The sequence below is a fragment of the Heloderma suspectum genome, chromosome 4 (genome assembly GCF_057233095.1).
Source record: "Heloderma suspectum isolate Gila_16-S chromosome 4, 16-S_ref, whole genome shotgun sequence".
NCBI classification, from domain to species: domain Eukaryota; kingdom Metazoa; phylum Chordata; class Lepidosauria; order Squamata; family Helodermatidae; genus Heloderma; species Heloderma suspectum.
The window spans coordinates 187,824,390-187,846,552 of NC_139461.1; positions in this window are offsets into that span (position 1 = coordinate 187,824,390).

Here is a 22,163-nt window from a genome sequence, read left to right on the forward strand (position 1 = left end):
ATATACATGAATTGGTATGAAATACATACAGCTTTTCAGCAATTACACATGGGATTTGACAAAAGGGGACCAAATATCCGAATAAGTATCCATTTCAAGGTGGTGTCTATATGCCACCCATTCATATATTTAAAACGCTGTAAGGTCCTCAATCCGTTGCACTACAGGAGGTGAGAGTTTATCTTTCCAATGTTGTAATATCAGGCTTTCAGGCTGTCAAAAGAGTGCAGAGAATCCATTTACACTGACCATTTGTTAATTTCCACGAAGCAGGTAAATAAATTAAAACAGCATGTACATCAGTGAATATTATAGACTGTTCCAGTACAAAATTTATCTGTGTAATAACCTCGCCACAAAAAGAAGCAACTACTGGACATTGCCAAAACATTTGTTTAAAAGAAACATTAGCTGTATTGCACTGTCAACAATTAGCTGAATTAGACAATCCCTTATTAAAGAGATGTTGTGGTGTCCAATGGACACAAAACAAACATTTTTGCTGAATAAGATGCAGCCTAAGTTTCACAGATGCAAAAGGTAGACGCCAAAGCAGTGATCCATTGATTAGGCATTTTGTGGTGGTGCCCACAGCAGTATCTCAAATTCCCAAACGTGCCCACGGGTCCAAAAAGGTTGGGGACCTCTGCAGTAGCAACTCAGTTGCTGGTGTTAGGGGCAACAAGCCTGTGTTGAGATCTGAATCTTCCTCTTTCAGATCTTTCTTTGTTGACATACATTCTTGGGTGAATCTAGCACAGGTTTCTTGATTTTCTGACTGTGGAGAAATTATTGCGGACAGGTGGGGGATGCTGCAATCCTGTATACACATAGCTGGGAGTAAGTCCCATTGCACTCAGTGTAAATACGCAGAGGATCAGGCAGTAATTTTATAAAGATTTCTCCTGAAAGAACGAGAAAGAGAGAGAGAGAGAAACATCTTCCTCATTTCTTCCATCTGCACTTCTTCAGTAAAACAGAAGTATTTATGATCCAGGGAAGCTACATAATTTATTTCACTAACCTCATTTAAAACATAATTATAAAATCATAATAATGCATTGTTCTTCACCAGAGAAATCTAGCGAAAATGCATTTTTAAATTTACATTCTTGCTCTGTATTGTCTAGCCATCACAAAAACAGCTTTTGTGATTTGGAAGGAAATAGGCAGTACTACACAATATTGTATCTTTATTAGTTGATAAAAATGGGCAGACCTACAATCTACTTCAATAGCAAAAAATAATAATCTTATGTTGACACATTTTAAAACCATCTTCTTGGTCATGTATCCACCCTGGTGTCTATCTCTTTGAGCGCTTCAAGGCCAAGTTATTTTGAAAGTTTTACATTTAGCATGAATAGGTGTCTTGAAAAGATTTCCCACTGAATGAGAACAAATGAAGAACAGAAATGTTGAATAATTATGAGCATCGCTAAGCATTTTCCAAGAAATAATTTACATGAGGTTTCTTCTCTCTACTGACCATGCAGTTTTTTTGCAGTTCCCCACTTCCCCAAACAATAGGAATTTTCATCGGCCCTGCCTTTTTCGGGGTCAACTGCCTTGTGAGGTGAAAGAACAGGAGATTTTTGTAAGAGATATTTACAAATATGCAAGTTAAATGGGGGAGGAGGCAAGTACACAGACAGAGTTAATATTTAGAATAGCACCAGTTGCCACAAACCAAACAGCATATGTTTCAAACCAATTCCAAAACTTCAAACTTCTCTCTGTTGTTTCTCTGTAGTCACCCACACACACAGGGTATTATCCAATCTGACACTAGTGCAAAGTAAATTATGTTGCGCTAGCATAATTGACCTCTAGAGCAACACCAGTAGTGTTAGCTGGTGCAATGGGTTTTCCAAGGAAAGCTGTTGCACCAGTGAACGCTATTGGCATTGCACTAGAGGTCGTTTACTCTCTAGCACAATGTAATTTACTTGGATACTGCCCATAAACAAAACATACCTCTGCTCTGACTGATAAGTGTGCCCAGTAGCCACCAGCCATCAAAAGCCATTGAGCAAGCATCTTCTAGCCATTAGTATCCATTGAGGAACCATTTTTAGCTATTAACTGAATAAAACACTAGTGGTTTGGGTGATTTTTCTACACAGTTTTGGTGGGAAAACATTGTTTGCTGTTAGGGTAGAATTGCTTCAATATGTGTTAGACCTTTCATGCAACTCAGTTCCGTGATCGTAATGATGCAAGGTGACTGCCAAAATGTTACCCCATTATAGGAATAATAGCTGTGAATCCCCCTCATCAAATAACTCTAGTATTTTCTCATTTTTTTTAGTACTGGTGGTAATTCAAAACCAAGATATTGTACCTGACTCAGCTTAACTCTGGATCAATGTTCTTTAAGATTAATAAATGTGCAGTGGAGAGGAGCAGTATTGTTGTCTCAAACACTCAAGTTTGATTCACGCATTTCACCTGCTATGTCATCATTCAATTCCCTGCTGAATGTATGAAGTGCCTCTATTGAAAGGTATTGGGTTGGATCCAGGGATCTGTGAGTGGAGTTCTGCTCATGGAATGCTCCTGCTCAAGGAAGACCCCCTTGTGCCCCCCCAAATCTGCTCCAGAGGATTTAATGAAATAATGTGGAAGGAGGCACAGAAAGCTTTGATTTGATTAAATTAGACTAATTTGTATGTCACCTTTCCTCAAATGACAGTGTGAAATGTCAGTAAACATTTCAACAACAAAAACAGCACACCAGCATCAATGCTTTGTATAGATCAAAATTGGTAAAAATTATACAATGCTTTGTATAGATCAGAATTGGTAAAAATCACTTCTCCCCCACCCCCACCCCACCTTGCATGATCAGGAGTCTCTGCTGGACTGCAGAAGGGGCCCTTTCATTCTCAGAAGTATTCCACTTGTTCGTGGAAGGGCTGCACTAGATCCAACCCACTGGGCCAGTTTGCATGATCAAACAAGCTACTGTGGCTTGTTTTATTACCTGCCGTGTGTCAGACGCCATTTCCCTAAATACCTCGCCAGGCGCAACTTGTTGTGTCATCTGAACCTTGGCATCATGGCTTATTTGAGGGGGAAACAACCCTCAAATAACCTATAGCCTGTTGCAGGGTTATTTGAGGGTTGTTTCCCGCTCAAACAAGCCATGCACTTGGGTTCGGATGACACACCAAGCTGCACCCAACTGGGCAATTACGCAAATGCAGCCCAACACACACTGGGGATTAAAACAAGCCATCACAGTGGCTTGTTTTGATCGTGCGAACTGGGTCATTGTGTTTGAGCTGTGAGGTTATGTTAAACCTCTACCAGTGGCATCTGATTGGAGACACTGCTTCACATATACATGTTGTCACCTAGGTAAAATTGCCGACAGCTGTATTCAATGGCGGATACTATTGCATCCCTTATGACTAACGATTATATATTTCTGGATCCTCAGAAACTGAAGGTCTGACACACTGTTTATGGGTGTTCATTATATGCATTACCACATTTAAATTTTCTTGCAGACATTATATCTGGTTTGCATCCTGATTGTGTCCTAAGGAAACCATGCTGCTTGCTTTCTGATCAAGATAGTCAAGTGCCTCAGTGAGTTGTCCTTTTTGCTCTAGCCGCTTAAAAAATGCGTGTTAAAGCTTTAACTGACATTGCAGTTAACTGTAATTATGATTCTTTGGTGTAAATATGATTCTCTAGGTGTATTTTAGTTCAGATTCATTAAGTTTCCTTTGTAATTCTTCAGTTGTCCCATTGTTTTATTTTTGTTATATGCGTAGTCAAGTTGTACAGGTTTGGTGTAGTGGCCTTTGGTTTTAAAATAAATTACTCTCTAAACCTAGGTAAACTGGGAAACACTGACGTAAGAGCTTTTGAGATGTTATTGTGCCAAAAGCACAACATAGTAAAACAGAGAGTCTCCATTTTATACTGAAGCTAGGGAGCATTCTTGGAACCTGTTAAAATAGAAGAGCTAGCCACATCCCACCCTCTTTCTGACATGAAAAGTAGCAAAGGAAGGATTCCACCACCCTGCCCCCCCACCCCATTTCTGGTTATTATGTTGCAAATCATGGTAAACATGGAACCTTTTGCAGGAAAGCATGGGCTCTGACACTGGGGTACAGCTCTTCCTACTGCAGCTTAAGGCCTTTTCCATCAGAGTTTTTGATCCAAGTGCCACCAGGGCCTTTCCCACTTGGGCTCCAGCAGCAGGCAGCCATTCCAGGCAGGACAGGGGAAAAGAGACACTTCCATTAGGCTGTTTTTGCAGAAACCCATCCTGACATTCTCCAATTGATTCTCCTTTCCTTTTGTTGTGTGTCTACCTTTACACTGTGGCAGCCTATCATCAGGCTTGCAGAGGGCATGCTGTCCCAGCATCAACCCTGTAGGACAGACTTCTGGCAACATGCTCTGTCACTATTGCCAATGCTCACTCTGGTCAGGCTAAGCGTGAGTGAGGTACCCTCCACAGATGGCTTATGGTCTGGGTTATTTCTCAGTGTTGTTGTACAGTGCCTACCTAGATGTAATAAGAACTAGTCCTCAAGCAGCAAATGAAATATCAGATAATAGACCCTAGTGCGGGGGTAGGCAACATGGTGCCCCCAGGCACCTTCCTTGATGCCCACCAATACATCCCACTCTTCCCAATTTTCATTTTAAAAATATTTTAATATTTTCTTACTGACAACTGGGATTGCTTCAGAGCAAAGTGGGAGCTTCTAGCTGCTGCCCTCTTAATTTCCCATGAATTTCCCTCTGGGCAGGTTATTTGTCCTTTATGACTAGCTGTGCCCATCTCTGGAAGCCATTTTATGGTTGTGCTCAAATTTCCGGATGGGTCCACAGGCTCAAAAGGTTGTGAACCCCTGCCCTAGTGCTTGAGCACCAACTCCACAAACCTAAGAAAGGGGAAAGATTCCCTTCCCTTCCACATGCTTGCGTTTCTTCACATGCTATGCAGAAAAAAGAAGAAGAAACGTTTGTGGCTCTTAGCCTTGACAGCAAAATGGAACATCCATGTTTATATGCAGCGTAGCTCTGAATACTGAAGACAAACAGTGCTGGAGGGCTGTTGCCTTCATGTTATGCTTGTATGTTTGGTAGAAACATCTGGCAAGACACTGTTGAAACAAAATGCAGGATAAAGAATCCTGATCTGATCCAGTTGAGCCAACCTCCCCCAATTTGGTGCCCTCCAGATGTTTTGTACTTTAACTCCCATCAGCCCCTGCCAGCATGGCCAATGGTCAGGGGTGCGGGGAGTTTTAATCCAAACCATATGGTGGGCACCAGGTTGGGGAAGGCTGAGTTGAGCTATTGGGCTATGTTCTTATGTCTGCAGCACAGAGCTGCAGCCAGGGCCAGGGTCAAGGGTAGGCATGGTTGGGCAAACCTTCCCGAAGAGAAACAGCCACAGGGGCCCACTGACAAGGGCCCCCTGCAGCTGCTCCTCTTTTTCCCCATTACAACCTGCATGTTAGCCTGCCTCTCACTCTGCCCAGACAACAGTCGTGTTGAGAAGAAGGAACGGTAGATGTTACTGCCTACTTGCTCACTGGTTCTCTGAGTGTCAAGCAAGCAACTGGTTGCAACGATGAGAAAGAGGATGAGGAGCAAAAGCAGCTGGTGACAATGATGGTGAGAAAGGAGACTCACTGAGCAGCCAACTGAGCATATCTTGCCCAAGGGCCTTCAAAAGCTTGGAGCTGGCACTGGCTGCAGCCAATCACTGTTCCCAAACAAAAGAACAATATATATGTTTGCAAACATATTACAATTGAAGTGTGAGGGGCCCGCTTAAAATATCTTAAGGTGTACACCTTATTCATTATTGTAGTAGTAGTAGTAGTATAACGACCAAGTAGCAACGGTAAGAACAGACCACGGAACAACAGACTGGTTTAAGATTGGGAAAGGAGTACGGCAGAGTTGTACACTCTCACCTTACCTATTCAACCTGTACGCAGAACACATCATGCGATGTGCTGGGCTTGATGAAGCCAAGGCTGGAGTTAAAATCGCTGGAAGAAACATTAACAATCTCCGATATGCAGATGATACCACTTTGATGGCTGAAAGCGAGGAGGAGCTGAGGAACCCCATGACGAAGGTGAAAGAAGAAAGTGCAAAAGCTGGGTTGCAGTTCAACCTCAAAAAAACCAAGATTATGGCAACCAGCTTGATTGATAACTGGCAAATAGAGGGAGAAAACGCGGAGGCAGCGACAGACTTTGTCTTTCTAGGTGCAAAGATTACTGCAGACGCTGACTGCAACCAGGAAATCAGAAGACGTTGACTTCTTGGGAGGACAGCAATGACAAATCTTGATAAAATAGTGAAGAGCAGAGACATCACACTGACAACAAAGGTCCGCATAGTTCAAGCAATGGTATTCCCCGTAGTAACGTATGGCTGCGAGAGCTGGACCATAAGGAAGGCTGAGCAAAGGAAGGTAGATGCTTTTGAACTGTGGTGTTGGAGGAAAATTCTGAGAGTGCAAGAAGATCAAACCAGTCCATCCTCCAGGAAATAAAGCCAGACTGCTCACTTGAGGGAATGATATTAAAGGCAAAACTGAAGTCCTTTGGCCACATCATGAGAAGACAGGATACCCTGGAGAAGATGCTGATGCTAGGAAAAGTGGAAGGCAAAAGGAAGAGGGGCCGACCAAGGGCTAGATGGATGGATGATATTCTGGAGGTGATGGAATCGTCCTTGGGGGAGCTGGGGGTGGTGACTGCTGACAGGAAGCTTTGGCGTGGGCTGGTCCATGAAGTCATGAAGAGTCAGAAGTGACTGACCGAATAAACAGTAGTAGTAGTAGTAGTAGTAGTAGTAGTAGTAAGTGGCCCCAAGACCATGGTTGCATCCAGATTTAGTCATACTTAAGAGTAGACATACTGAAAGCTTTAGACTTAGGTTAGTCAAGACAAACTTCAGTCCCACTGATTTCAGTGGGTCTGCTCTAAGTATGACTAAGTTTGGATCCACTCAATAAATGCTGGCCTTTATTTTAATTAAGCTATGTATGGAACTTTGTATCTGTGAAAAGAATTTCAAAAATGCTTTTTTAAAAATTTCCAGTTTATTTTTATTTACAATCTTTTTTTTTCTTTTTGGTTAAGCTAAATACTAAACCTACATTGCTCAAAAACTGTTCAGACCTTGGGGTCAAGGAAATCGCAGTATTACATCCCAATAGAAAATGTGTTTCCCTACTCTAAAATAGCCACTTAAGCAAGAATGTGGAAATGATTTATTTGAAGCTAAATCTTCACCTCAGCTGTGTCATGACTGCACAATCATTCATAGAAAGGCTGTTATACTTTAGATTCAAACAAAAGAATACTAATGAACAAAACAGTTGTGTGTATAAAAAGTTACATTACATTGAAGAAAGACAAAATTAAAATTTACAAAAATCGCCACAGGAAACTGTTCCTGTCATGTATATGTTTGGGATAAAGTTAAGATTTTTACATTCTCTCTCTCTCTCAATATCTCTCTCACACACACACACACACACACACACACACTTCCCCCAAGGTTTTACTTTTGTGTAGCAAATTCATCTTTTTATTTAATTATAAGCAGTGGCCCTGATCCAGGTTGCTATAGGCAACTAGTCAAGCTTCACAACGTGTTGCTAAATTCTGAAGTGCTCATCCTGAGAGTACCCACAGCAAGCCCCCAGTAGCAGAGAGCTGTGTTGATCTATATCAATCCGTATTTTGCATTACAACAGGGAGCAATATATTGTGACTGCGAAAATTCATTCCCCACCCCTGCCCCAGCTACTGTGAGAATAGCAGCTGAGCTCAGAGGGGAAGGGGAATCCTGAGGGGAGGGCAGATGATGTTAACACCCCTGCTAATTAAAAAAAAGTGCTGGGGCTACATCTCCGAGAGCCCTGGCTCCACGACACCACTGCTAACAACTTGTGGCTCAAGATGTGGGTGTGTGTATTCATCTGCATCAGAAGACTCAGCCAGCCAGTTCCAAAGGGTATAGATACGATCTGCTGTAATGCTACTTAAGTACAACAATCTCTCTTGCTGGATTGAAGCAACATGTTCAAATGCAAATGGCCTTTTGAAGAAATCAGCAGTTGGCATCCTTGGGGAGCTGCTCAGGGCCCAGCACACTGGCAGATATGTCCCCTGAGTGTCCCTTTTCCAGACCAATTATCTGAGCAAAGCTGGGTGTTGTCAGGGTTGGACTGGAGCCCATAGAGCCCCAAAGCAGTTCTGATTCTGAGGAAGAGATAGCAACCATGGGAGAGGAACCATGGGAAAGAGAGCCCCTCCCTGCTCACATTCCTGAGAGTGGCAGTGACCCTGGCAGGGAGAGGGAGGGACAACTGGAGCTTCGGGAGGCGAGGCACTGGTGCAGGGACAAGCGGGAGATGGCAGGCGCCAAGAGGAGGCACTCAGCCCGCTTGGCGCTACGACAACAGCTATGCCCCAGTGCCCCACGGGAAAGGGGTGGACTCTCTCCTCCTAGCCCTTAAGTTCAGAGGCTTCCCGCCCTTTCCCTCCAAACAGAGACCAACTGATTCCCTATGGCTAGAAACCCCGGGTAGGCAGCTCTCTTAAGTTTCCCTCATTAGGCTCAGGCAATTAGCATCTGTAAGCATCATTAAGTTGAATGGAAATAAAGCCTTGGAAAAGGGCCCTATCGTCTGCGTGTTGATTCTGGCTACTTGAGGATTTCAGACGGCAGCAAAGGCACTCCTGACAGGTGGGTCGGCGGGCCTAGCTACCATTTTAATTTCCCATAATGCCCCTGACATAGTGTTGCTCAGAACATTGCTGATGTCTACAGCAGCAGTACATGCCACCACCTGCAGGTAAGCCCATCAGGATCCACCAATGGAGCAAGGGGTTTACTAGTGGGCACTTTGCCTGGGGCCCCCTCAACCCTGGAGCAGGCCCTGATTTGAAGGCCTTGAAAATTAAATCTAGCCAATGTTATTGGTGTGTGGGAAGCGATTTTCATGTGCAGAACAGCCCTAATGGGATCATAAAAGGCTACATTCTTGGAGAACCAACACAGTACCTAGTATGGAAAGCAGAAGTGACCTGTATCTTCAGTCTCTGAGCGTTATGTATTGGGGACAGGGGGGAACTGTGGTTTAGTTACTGTTTTGGACCTTGGCAGCTCCTGTAGACTTGGGAGTAGGAGCAGTGGGTAGAGCTTCTGCTAAGTTCTGCAGTTCTGTGTGTGATAAATAAAGGACAGTTGTGTTGGGCTCCTTCACACGGAGGTTTTATCCTGTGACTGAGATTGCTCTGGAAGTATGTGGGCTCTTTACATGATGCCATGACACTCCAGGGTGTCTCCTGCACTAAATGCCCTTTGTTCCATTTTTAAATAGATCGCAGATAATGAGCTATCAAATTACCCTATTGTGTTCCACTTCAGTTTCTGCCGTCAAAAGAGTTAAAGCGGCAAGAAGAGGAGCAAGATCCATGAAAGATAATGGAAGACTCAGATATGGGGAGAACGAAGGGGGACAGGGAGGGGGGGAAAGGAAGCATGTGTAAATGGAGTCAGTTGTGATCCTGCATTTAAAATGGAAGCAGAAATTCCCATTTTAAATGCAGGATTTTAGGCTGGTGTAGAGATGCCCTTCAAGATGCCCTTGAAGGGCTGCGGTGGCTTAGTGGTTAAGACGCTGAACTGCAGACTGGAAGGTCGGCAGGTCAGCAGTTCGAGACCCGAGTGCTGCGTGACGGAGTGAGCTCCCGTCTTCAGTCCCAGCTCCTGCCAACCTAGCAGTTTGAAAGCAAGAAATTGCAAGTAGAAAAATAGGTACCGCCTCGGCGGGAAAGGTAACAGCATTCCGTGCACCTCGGTGTTCAGTCATGCCGGCCACATGACCACGGAAGTGTCTTCGGACAGCGCTGGCTCTTCGGCTTAGACACGGGGATGAGCACCGCACCCTAAAGTCGGACACAACTGATTGGGGACACCTTTTAGAGATGCCCTTACACTCATTCCCTCTACCTATACAACACTGAGCAAATCTACACTAGGAGTCAGCAACTGGAGGCCATCAAGCCAAATCCCCACCTCCCCCATACACACACACACCAGATTTTGACATTTTGCACATGTCACCCCTGACCAAGCTGTTTCAGTCACTGGTGATTCTAGGGCTGGACCTTGAGGCTGAAGTCCAGGAGGCCCCCGAATGACCACCTAGAGCAACAGATGACAGGGACAGTCACACATGGGCCTGGCCATATAGCTCAGTAATAGAAGGTCACAAGTTCAATCCCCGGTAAGGCCTGGAAAATCTCCTGCCTGAAACCCTGGAGAGCCACTGCCAGGCAAATGAGGCAATGTTGACAATATTTAGGTAGATGGATCATTGGACTGACTCCGTATAAGGCAGCTTCCTACGTTCAGCAGGCCAAGCGGGGATGACACTGGTCACCCCAGCATCCTTTTAAAAAGCATTTTATAGTCAGCGGGGGGGGGGGAGATGGACAGCTGGGCATACTTACATAGTTACAGATGCTCATTTTATCATTTATAGTTTGAAAACATATTATCCTTTTTAACAATAAAATGGTGCTTTCTCCCAGGTAAATGTGTTTAGCATCACAGCAGCTTCGGGAAACTCCATTTTATTCCTGTAATCATGAAAGTGCTACAATTTGAGTGAGTTTAGAATGTAAAACTCCACGTGTAGAATATTTCTTTGTTGGCAAACAGTGGTGAGTATGTGTGTTTTGCTCTAACATGTAGACTGTAGAAACAGTTGTGAGGCATGGAATGGCAGGGAGGGAAAAAGAGATATGGTAGTTGTGTGCTTCACAACTAAAGTAATACACATGGCTGTCTGAAGGGGAGACCCATAAGATCAATATGTTTCGGGTCTAAAATTACCCAGCTGCACCATTGGCTTCAGTCATTTTCTCCTATACCAAGATACAGGCAAAGTCCTCTTTACCCCTCTTCCTCAACATGTGAACAGCAATAAAGTCTACAGCGTAGCTTTTCCCCTTACAAACCTCAGTTGCAGAGGGAGCAATCCTATGTGGATCGATGGTCGCCTCCAACCCCGGGGGCAACCACCTGTCCAGTGCAGGGTGGGAGGAGTGGTGAGGAACGGATCTCCTCCGCGCTTCCGCCACCCTGCTTTCGCAGCTAGACAGCCAATTTTGGCTGTCTACCCACGGGACCTTGGAGCCCAAAAAGAGGCAGCCGGACAACACATAGGAAGTGTTGTATTGGCACTTCTGACTGCCTTGCCCTGCCCCGCTCCCAGGAATGCCCCATTTTCCCCACTCCACTCTTACAAGCACAGAGTGCGGGGTCAATCCGTGCTGCCTATGAGGTGGCACGGGAGGGGGTGGAGGTCAGATCTTGGGGAACAGACTTTAGAGCATGGGCTCCGAGGTTATTTCCCCAGAACCGACCAATCCTATGGCCATCTAACCACTGACTAGCAGCCATAAGACTGCGTCCTCAATGGCCATGCCTTACCTGTACCTTACAGTGAGTGACCAAAAATGAACTTCTGTCAAGACCACTCAGTAGGAAGAAGGGATAGGGAGCTCTTCTGTCTCTCCCTGGGCTTGATAGGGAGTAGCCGGGTTCGCACAATCACCGCAGTTTGTTTAAGCAGTGGTGCATGCTGGGCACCATTTGTCTAATTACCTGCCTGACCGCTGCTTGTCATATCATCTGAACCCAGGTGGCATGGCTTGTTTGAGGGGGAAACAACTCACAAATAACTGTTGTTGAGTTATTTGAGTGTTGTTTCCCTCTCAAACAGGCCATGCAGCCTGGGTTCAGACGACAAGACAAGCTGAACCAAGGCAGGTAATTAGGCAAATGATTCCCGGCATGTACCATGGTTAGCTGCAGTGATTGTACAAACCGAGTCAGTGAATCATTAGGTGGACCCTACGTTACCATCCCATCAAACCCTTGCTCAGTTCAAACTATAGATCAACTTAAAAATTAGCTGCCAACCAGGCCTGTAGAGGCCATCTTATCCAGTGCATTCTCCACTGGTTTACACTACAGTAAGAATAAATTCCACTTTGAAAACAGGCTTTCCGTTGTTTCCCACATCAAGCTTTATCCACACATGTAGAGCCGTGTAAAATACTTTGGCCTTTAACATGCAATTGAGCTTAGCATGTACCACTAAAAAGAAATAGAGGCCCAGATGGAAATAAAATATAAATACATTCTCCTAGTGTATAAAGGTATCCCCATTCCCCAGTCTCTGCAAAAGTCAGATTTGAATTCATCTACTCAGAAATTGATTGCAATCTCATAAAAATGAGAGGTTCTAACCTTTCAGGGGATGAGTAACTGGGTTAACCCCCCCCTAGACTAATATAATGTAGAATTGATGTTAAAGCCAAATTTTTAATTAAGAATACTCAGGTAAAGCATTTTTATACAGCAATATATACAGCAAGTGGGGGGGAGGGTGGCAGAGAGAGCGAGAGAGGTGAAGAAGAAGCAAAAGGAAAAAGCTCACTTAGAACAGCTGGACCTCTTGGTATTCCAAGTTCAATCTACAATATTCAAAGATATATTCACACAAAAGTATAGCTCATCTTCAACTTAATACATGTCATTTTTGAGTATTTCTAATTAATTTATGCTGCCTAGATTAGAACAAGTAAATGGATGTATTGTTTGTTTTTAGGATTGCATTTTATGCTTTAACCCATATGCCCAGATAACTTTTGCTACTGGGTGGATTAAAAATATATATAAATATATGCAATCCTATGCATGTTAAATAAATATATGCAATCCTATGCATGTTACGACAGAAAAGGGTCCTACAACTCCCATGGTGGCTGGGAAATGCTGGGAGTTGTAGGACATATTTCTATCTAAACATGCATAGGATTGAGCCCTAAATCAATAATACATGGGGAAAACTATTTGCATATGAATGGAGAGAATAATATGTAAATGACTGCCTGGGTTTACTGTGCATCCACGTTTAGAATATTGCATGATGAAGCTGGATAGGTACCGATGAGCAACTAGAATCTGGCAATGGAATCTGGCAATGGAATAGCTGCATTGTAAAAAAAGGAAAACAAAATGGAACATGGTCATTGAGAAGGGACAGTGAATAGGGAAAATTATTCACAGACTCTCAAAATACAAACATTCATGGTCATCGGCTGAAGTTTGCAGCCAGTGGCTTAATCTAGGGGTGGAGAACCTCAGACCAGGAGGCCAAATCTACTCCCCCTGGAATCTGGATCCTGCCCTCTTGGCTGTGGCTATGTTTGCTGATGGCCACGTCCCAGGGGAAGGGCCGTGGCCATCAGCAAACAAATGGCCACACCCCAGGGGAAGGGGCATGGCCATCAGCAAACAGATGGCCATGCCACCTTCCCTGGCACCACCCATTTTCCCCCAACCACCAATCATTTGGTGGTTTCCTAGCGCTTGTGCAGAATTTTCCCTATCCTAAAAGGTTCAACTGCATCTCCTAAGGCTTAGTTATTTTCAGTAAGACCTTTAAGTTACAATATGATGGTATTTGGGGGGTGGCGGACGGGTTATTTAGGCCCCATCCCTTTTGCCTTTGGCCTCACTCCTTTTCCCTTGGCCTCACCCACCACTGGAATGTGCCCCCACCCACCCCGCTGAGCTTCTCCAAAACTGAATTTGGTCTTCGGGCTAAAAGAGGTTCCCCAACCAAATGAAGGACGTTACTGTCACCAGAGGTTGCAATGCTAATGAACACAAAGGGCTTCTAAAAAGGACCAGATGAATACATGAAAGACAATGGTAAGCTCAACCCAATAATGCGCCGTCATTTTAGACCCATCTCCTATGATGAAGCCCCAGCACCTGGTTCTCAAAAGTGCATTCCCTTGGAGTAGCAGATGCTGGAGGTTACCTATAGGAGAAGGATCTTGACATCATGGTCTGCTTGTGAAGTTTACAAAGGCACCAGCTTGGCCACTAGCAGATCAGGATGCCATTGGTCACATAACCATTCTTATGACCTTCTCAGCATTCAAGTGCAGTCGATTACAAGTGGGGCGGGGGGGGGGGGGAATGGACCAAGACTAAGCCCCTTGTTCTGCCCTAAAGGAAAACCTCTCCCCAATCTTTTGTAAAGGCTGAGGCTGAAACAAGACGCCATAGGATACTGTGTGGGCGTGGCATGAGTGGCTCTGCTGTCAGCCGCATGGTTCGGCTGCGTCTGCACATACAGCAGAATGAGATAATGATGCAGTAGAAAGCTGAGATATAGCACACTATAACACTTCAGGCTACAGGTGGGAAATGCCATTTTTCAAGGCTCAAAGTTCTCTGCAAGAAAAAAGAAAAACCAGAACATCGGAGGAAGAGAGAAAGACTCTAGCTCAACTCTCAACTTGCACTGCTAGTTTCCTACCTGCAAGGATATATATTTTTACACAGAGGAGCATTGAAAAATGTGATTCCTCCACCTGCAGCCTGGAGGGATCCAGTCACCACCGCCCCCGGGCTCTACTATGTTATTCTGCTGCATGTATAGACCAGGCATCATATGCCCGCATACGTCATCACAAAGGAACAGGAGGCAGCAGCAGCAACAATAGCGGCTGCTGCCTGTCAAGGGCTCCTTGGTGGGCTCTCTCAGTCTAATCCAGTAGCCAAGTCCAGACGCAGACAAAGGGATTCTTTTCAAAGCTTTATTCTTCTTTTACAACTTACAACTCTACAGGTAGCAACTAGATCTGAGCAGCAGCATCCCTATGCCCTAAGTTGGAACAGTTGGTCCCCATTTGAAAGGCAATTACTGGCAGACCCCTGAATATAAGGACTAGGGAGAATCCCTCCCCTTTTCCCTTGGATCCTCTGGGCGCAACTGTTCTTTGAGTGCCAACCGGGCGCTACGCCTCCTTTCCGCGCTCTCCATTTGGCGCCGCTCTCTGCGTCTGCGCCGCGCATCCAACCAGTCTGCTATCGGTGCTGGGTCACTCCCTGGACTGCTTTCTAATCTAGGAATGTTGGTGGGAGGAATCTCTGTCAGCTGCGGGCCCTGGGAAGAACGGGCGCGCTCCTCTCCCAGGAGCGACTGCTCTTCCTCCGAATCAGAACTACTCTGGGATTTTATGGGCTCAGTGTCCACCCTGACACTGCCCCAGTCTCAATGCTGAGCAAAATGCTGCTGTTAGGCCGCATGTGATAGCATTGTGACAGCACTGGAACCCCAAGATTCTACTGTAGGCACACCGGAAGCTGAATGTCAAATTTTAGGACAGAGCTATTTATTAGCTTGCCAACTGCTTTCAAGATGTTTAGGCATGTATAAGAACAAAATTATTTTAAAACCAATCAGTTGTCTATGCTCTGGTAATCTCCAAGTTAGATTACTGCAATACACTCTACGTGGGGCTGCCTTTGAAGACGGGTTCAGAAGCTGCAGCTCATGAAAAATGTGGCAGCCAGACTGATAACGGGGACCAGAAGCTCCTTGTACGTTTCCAAGCCTGATTCAAGTTACTGGTTTTAACCTATAAAGCCTTACACGGCTCAGGACAACAATATTTGAAGGAGCACCTCTCCCAACACGAACCTACCTGTACGCTACGCTCAACGTCTAAGGTCCACCTCCAGCTGCCTACTCAGAGGAAAACTTGGAAGACAGCAACAAGGGAGAGGGCATTCTCGGTGGTGGCTCCCCAATTCTGGAATGATCTTCCCGATCAGGCCCGCCTGGCGCCAACATAGTTATTTTTTGGTGCCAGGTTAAGACCCTTCTCTTCTCTCAGGCATTTGGCAGCATATGAAAAGTTCTAATCGATCCTGGATTGTCTTATAGTTATGGTTTGTTTGCTTGAGATTGCTTGTTTGAAGTTATTTTAGATACATTTTCTCTTGTGTATATTGTCTGTGTGTATGTTTTATGTAAATACCTTTTAATTTCTGTATACTGTATTTTTAATGTTTTTAATCTCTGTAAACAGCCCAGAGAGCTTTAGCTATTGGTTGGTATAGAAATGTAATAAATAATAAATAATAATAAAAAGCAATTGATATCAAATTATATTTCTCCCCCCCCCCTTTTTTTTTTTTGCTTGAAATTTTACTAAAATATTTTTCCAGGTACAACCACAGCATAAAGAAAGCTACTGATGATGGAATTCATATAAGAAAGAAAGAAGGAAGGAAGGAAGGAAGGAAGGAAGGAAGGGCACGATCTCTGTAATACCTGATATGCATAAAATGTGACTGTTTGCACCTTAAGTAGACTGATCCCTTCCCAGCACTTTCAACACGCATAACACAACTATTTATGAACATGATGCACAACGCACTAATATTGGAAAAAAGGAAACTTGCATCCTTCTGCTCTCCTAGTTAGTTCTTGTAGGCAATGCATTGCCCTTTGTGTCAAATCAAAATATTGATCCACCTTTTAAAAATATTAGTCTTCAAAAGTCCTTACCAGGCAAGAAAGACAAGTCACGGGTTAGCAGGGTAGTAGACAAGAATCCAGGAGGGTGCTGCATCTCTGGAAAAGCTGACTATTTCAAATTATTTCTTGTCTCCTAGACCTGAGATCTTTATTTTATCCAATTTAATATTCTTGCATCCTGCTTCCTAACCCACAGGGTCACTTGCCACAGCAAACAAAACATTAAAAAGTTTTAAAATGAAGTAAAACACAAAATATAAAGCTAGTCACAAAATACAAACGCCCAAAATTCCAGCAGAACCCACCAATACTGATTTGTCAAACAATGCTAACTTTTGAAAATATTCTGAAACTATTTATTCCAAAAAGTCTGAAGACTAGACTGCCAAACCACCAACCACCATTTAAAGCAAAATAAATAAATACATTTGAATATAAATTTAAGAGCATAAAAGATATGTTATGTAGAAGAAAGATTCTTGGAATAGTCTGCCCTTTGCTAAGTGTGCATTCATTAGGAAATCTTTCCACAAAAGCCAATTGTGGCATAAGCGCAGCAGTAATGGGGGGGGGGGGTGCACGCGCTTAAGCAAAATAAGGAAAAGAAAATATTCCAATAGGCTTTAGTTCAAACTTGTTAATAAAAATTAAAAGCACACAAAATAAATCAATAGCACAGAAATGTTTCAAATTCTTTTCAAGAATTCTGAAGAAAATGACATTAGATTCACATGGGCTCAAAAGACTATCTGTTAAGCTCCCTAGAATTCAAAGAACACTTTACTTTTCATGAAAGACTGAATGGCAACTTATATGGGAGAAAGTAAATGGGTGAACTCAGGGACACCATCAGGTGAAGACTAAACTGGTTATCTCCCTTTGGTGACCCCTGTCATTCAGAACCAGGTATGCATCTATTGCAACATAGTGCCAGCTCCAGATTACTGGGATTACCTTGTTCAAGGGTAAGACACCTTCAGTGGACCCCCATCCTCAGTGAGTCTGCCTTCTCACCACCATTTTTTCCAGCTGCTATTGCTCCTCATCTTCTTTCTCACCATTGCTACCACTTGCTTGCTTGATAGGCACAGAGCAAGCGAGCGATGGGCAGTGCCATCTACTTCTCCCCATCTCACCACCAACATTGTCTGGGCCAGAGCAAGTGGCAGGTGAACAAACAGGTTGCAACAGTGAAAAGGAAGGGCAAGTCAGGGGTTCTTCTCAGTGGGCCCTTGCTGGAGTGTGGGCCCTCAGAAGGCGCCCAGCCGTGTCAATCCTTGATGTCGGCCTTGCCTATCAAACTGCACTGCCCTGGTTCTGTTTCTTGGTCATCCTGGGAACTGGTTTTTTTATATATATAAAAAGGTAAAGGTAAAGGTGTCCCCAGCCAGTCGTGTCCGACTCTAGGGGGTGGTGCTCATCTCCATTTCTAAGCCAAAGAGCCAGCACTGTCCGAAGACGCTTCCGAGGTCATCTGGCCGGCATGACTGAACACCGAGGCGCACGGAATGCTGTTACCTTTCCCGCTGAAGCGGTACCTATTTATCTACTTGCAATTTCTTGCTTTCGAACTGCTAGGTTGGCAGAAGCTGGGACTGAAGACGGGAGCTCACTCCGTCACACAGCACTCGGGTCTCGAACTGCTGTCCTGCCGACCTTCCGATCTGCAGTTCAGCGTCTTAACCACTAAGCCACTACGGCTTATATATGTGTGTGTGTGTGTGTGTATGTGTATATGTGTGTGTGTGTGTGTGTGTGTGTGTATATATATATATATATATATATGACAGTATAGAGAGTTACTCTAACATTCTGATTTAATCAAAAAACCCAGACCTACTGTATCCTGCCATAACATGTTTTGTGCTAACACTTTGTGTGGACAACAATCTACCTTCATTAATCTACCTTTTGGGAAGAGCCATAGCTCAGTGATGGAGCATATGCTTTGCATGGGCCCAGGTTCAGTCCCTGACATCTCCAGGCAGGGCTGGCAAAGACTGCTGTCTTAACCTTGGAAACCTGTTGCCATTGTAGACAGCACCAAGCTACATGGACCAAAGGTCTGACTCAGTATAAGGCAGCTTCTACACAATTCATTCCCGATAAGGGCATGGCACACCACGTTTAGACCCAAGTTGATGGGGAGTGGTGGGAAATGCTTGAGGTATGAGCTGAGCAGGGCCCTGCTTCCAGCACCCTACAAGCAGAAGGGAAAGGAACTTTTGGATGCAACCCAAGCACAATTTTTGAAAAGATTGGCGATTACACATCTACTTCCTCACACGCAACCAAACTGAGCAGCTTGCTGTTATTAGTTTTCCTACAGTTCTTTCATAACTGTTTATAACAGCCTTTAAGCCCACAAAAGTTACTAGCCTCCAAAAAAAATACTAGCCTGTGGGGGACTGGCAGAAGAGGGGTAAAAGCGCTCCATCCTCCTCCAGCGGCCCACTGCATTTCTGTACTGAGCATGGATGCACAGGATTGACAGCTCACGCACCTGCATTGAATTCCTTGCTGCCTATGGCGAAAAGTGCTTAAAAATAAACATCTGTGCTTGATGGCAGGTTTGCAATTTTTCCAAATATTTGGAATTTTGGGGAGAGGGGAAACACTCTCAATTCTGGATAAAACTTCTACTTGCAAATTCATATTTGGCAATACTCACCAATAACCCTTAAAAAAACTATTTTCACAAAACAATGGAGTCTAAAACTGCCAATCTGGGGGATGTGGGGGGATCCAAGATGTTTCCCACACTGTACTGAGTAAAACTGACCCATCAACATGACATCATCTGCACTGTGAATTTTTATGAATACCCTCTGAAGAACATTCCAGATTATTGAAGCACAAAGGGAATAAGATTACCCACCTGGAAAATAGTCTGCATTCCTTCCCCCTCCCCACTTGTAAAACTATTCATGTGACTGAAATTTAGAATTTTAGCATTTAAACCTGGCCACAGATTTTTTGTTAAATGGTCCAAAGTATACATGTTACTGTACATGCAAACTGTACCTAAGTGCATCAAAAAACCCAAAGAGCAGGAACAGCAGAGAACAGGAGAGGCAAGTAGGCATACTAGGGTGTAACTAGGCCCACGGGCCTGTTACTTGTGCCACACGTCAGAAGCTGACCACCCCAGATCAATTATAAGGAGCTATTCATACATCATCATCACTGCAGTCAAAAGTATCTTTCCCCAACCTGGTACCCTCCAAATGCTTTGGTCTACAACTCCCAGCATTCCTGACCATTGGCCATTCTGGCAGGGGCAGATGGGAGATGAAGTCCAAAACATCAGCTGGAGGCACCAGGTTGGGGAAAGTGTGGTCTAAAGTATCAGACTGCCAAAACATAAGTAGTGGAAGTTGGTGTGATAAACCCAAAACTGTCTTCTCTAGGCAAGCCTGGTTGATGGGATTTACAGGAGGTCTGCCTTTTCCCATTTTGGTTGCATGTAGACTAACACTCTCAAACCACCGGGATAGTTGATGCATTAACCTGTAAAAACTGGAGGCAGTTAACCTTTAATGCATCCTCTCTCAGTGCAGCAGATCACACTGGATTTATTTCTGGGCCATTCCAAAGTATAATATCTTCAGGTGTCGTCCAAATATTTAAAGCAATTCTGCCCTTGATTCTGGTATTTTTATGATTGGAGCATAAAGTAGTTCAGTGAAATTACTAGAAGGCAAAATTATTAGTTCCACCTACTACTGCAAAGACAGGTTGTAGCTTGTCTATATTCTGAATGAGACAGAGTAAGGGAAAAGAGAAATAACCACTGGAAAATTCTCCTTAAAAGCCCTAGCAAACGTGCTTCCATGCCTACAAAAGCCTTGTGAATTTTCTCCTAAAATTTTATTTTTCTTCCTTGCTTCAGCCTGAAATACAATGAAATAGTTTTTTTAAATGACCACTATCAATGAATTTGGAGCATACACTGACTGTATGATTTAATCATTAAACTTTAATGCCATCATTCACCTTTTAGAGACCATTTTACCTACAATTCCACCCACGTACTGAAAAAAAACAAGTTTTTAACGTGTAATTTTTACACCCATGTTCTTCTCATACCTATGACTAACAATGTACAGAATCTGTACTCTCAATAGAAGTCTTTCACTTCCTTTGTACACATTAAGAGTCTGTACTTGGTGTAAAGTTGAGCTCAGTGTTTAACTAAAAAAGACAACTATACTGCCATTTACAGGTTCTCTCTTACGTCTCATCCATAATCAAACACGCTGTGTTGCATCCAAAGCTTCCTTTCCTCCAGAGGGAGAAGGGAACTTTTGGATGCAACCCCCTAAATATTATTTTTGAAAAGATTGGAGACTACTCCTCCAGTGCCCTGCTTGTAAAGTATTGCTTTACAATTTACCCTTATATGAACTAATTAAATATAATGATTAATGGCACACATGCATGTGTACTTGGAAGTATCATTGAACAGGTTCAGGCAACACGTCACAGCTTCTCCTGGGTTTTTTTAACCCACGATGAACTGTGGCACCTGCAGGCACCAGACTGAATATGCAACACCTGCAGGTGCCAAATTAAATATGCAACATCAGCTCAGGGGTTGTCATGTTGTGCAAACCCGGTGAGCATGAGTTAAACATCCTTTGCATAACCCTAAAACAGACCATAGGTTATGCGAGGGTTGTTTAACCCACGCTCACCAGGTTCATATGACACAACCCCGTAACAGGGTTTGCATATTCAGAATGGTGTCCGCACGCACCACAGCTGCACCATGGGTTAAATAACAGCCATGGATGGTTGTGTTCAACAGGGCTTACTCCCAGGTAAATATATTTAGTATTGCAGCCTAAGAGACTGATCTTTTAAAGAGAAAATGCCCAGCTGAAATCTTGCCTCTGCCATTTAACTCACATGGCATTAAGCAAACCACACTGGCTCAGCTCCCCATCTGCAATAAGGTGATAATAATGGGAGGTTTAATGTTACTATTATCTGCTGTCCCCATGTTTTTACATTATTTCCTTATGTTTTATTGCTTTAATATTTGCTGTAAACCACCTTGAACATTTTTAAATTGAAAAGTGGGATATATTAATTTAAATAAAATGCAATTTATTTATTTAAAAGTGGGATGTGCGCACACACACACCTTGTTGTAAAGATTACAAGATGTGTGTGAAGCACTTTAAAAGTGCTAAGAATTATTATTATATGTTAACTAAAACAATCCAGGTGGCATGGAAAGGGCTTCTTTAAACATGCCACAAGGTCCCCCACCCCACTTTGAACAGTAGTCACTCCCCACATCATATATCACGAACACCTTCTGAAATTCCACCCCCTCACCATGTTTGAGAAAAACTAGTCCAACAACCTTTTTAGTATGCATGGTTCTTTAGTCCCTTGATTTGGTATAAAATATGTGCACCTCGATCCAATGGAAGTATGTGCCAAAGAGCTGGGGCTGCATGCATGGAACATGTTTTTTAAGAGCTAAGATCTCTCTCAAGTTTTTTGTGGGTCTGGGAAAGTGAAACTGAATCCAGCCCTCTGCTGTCCCTCCTCAACAGCTGATCTCTGGGATTTTAGCTTCTGAAATAAGATTTTGTGCACAGAGCTCTACCTGCTGGATCTGAGACAGGAAGATGCCCACTGCTCTCAGTTACTCAAGCAATTCCATATCCACCTTAAGGATTCACATGAAGAAGCTTGTTTCCAAGCATGTACTGTCCAC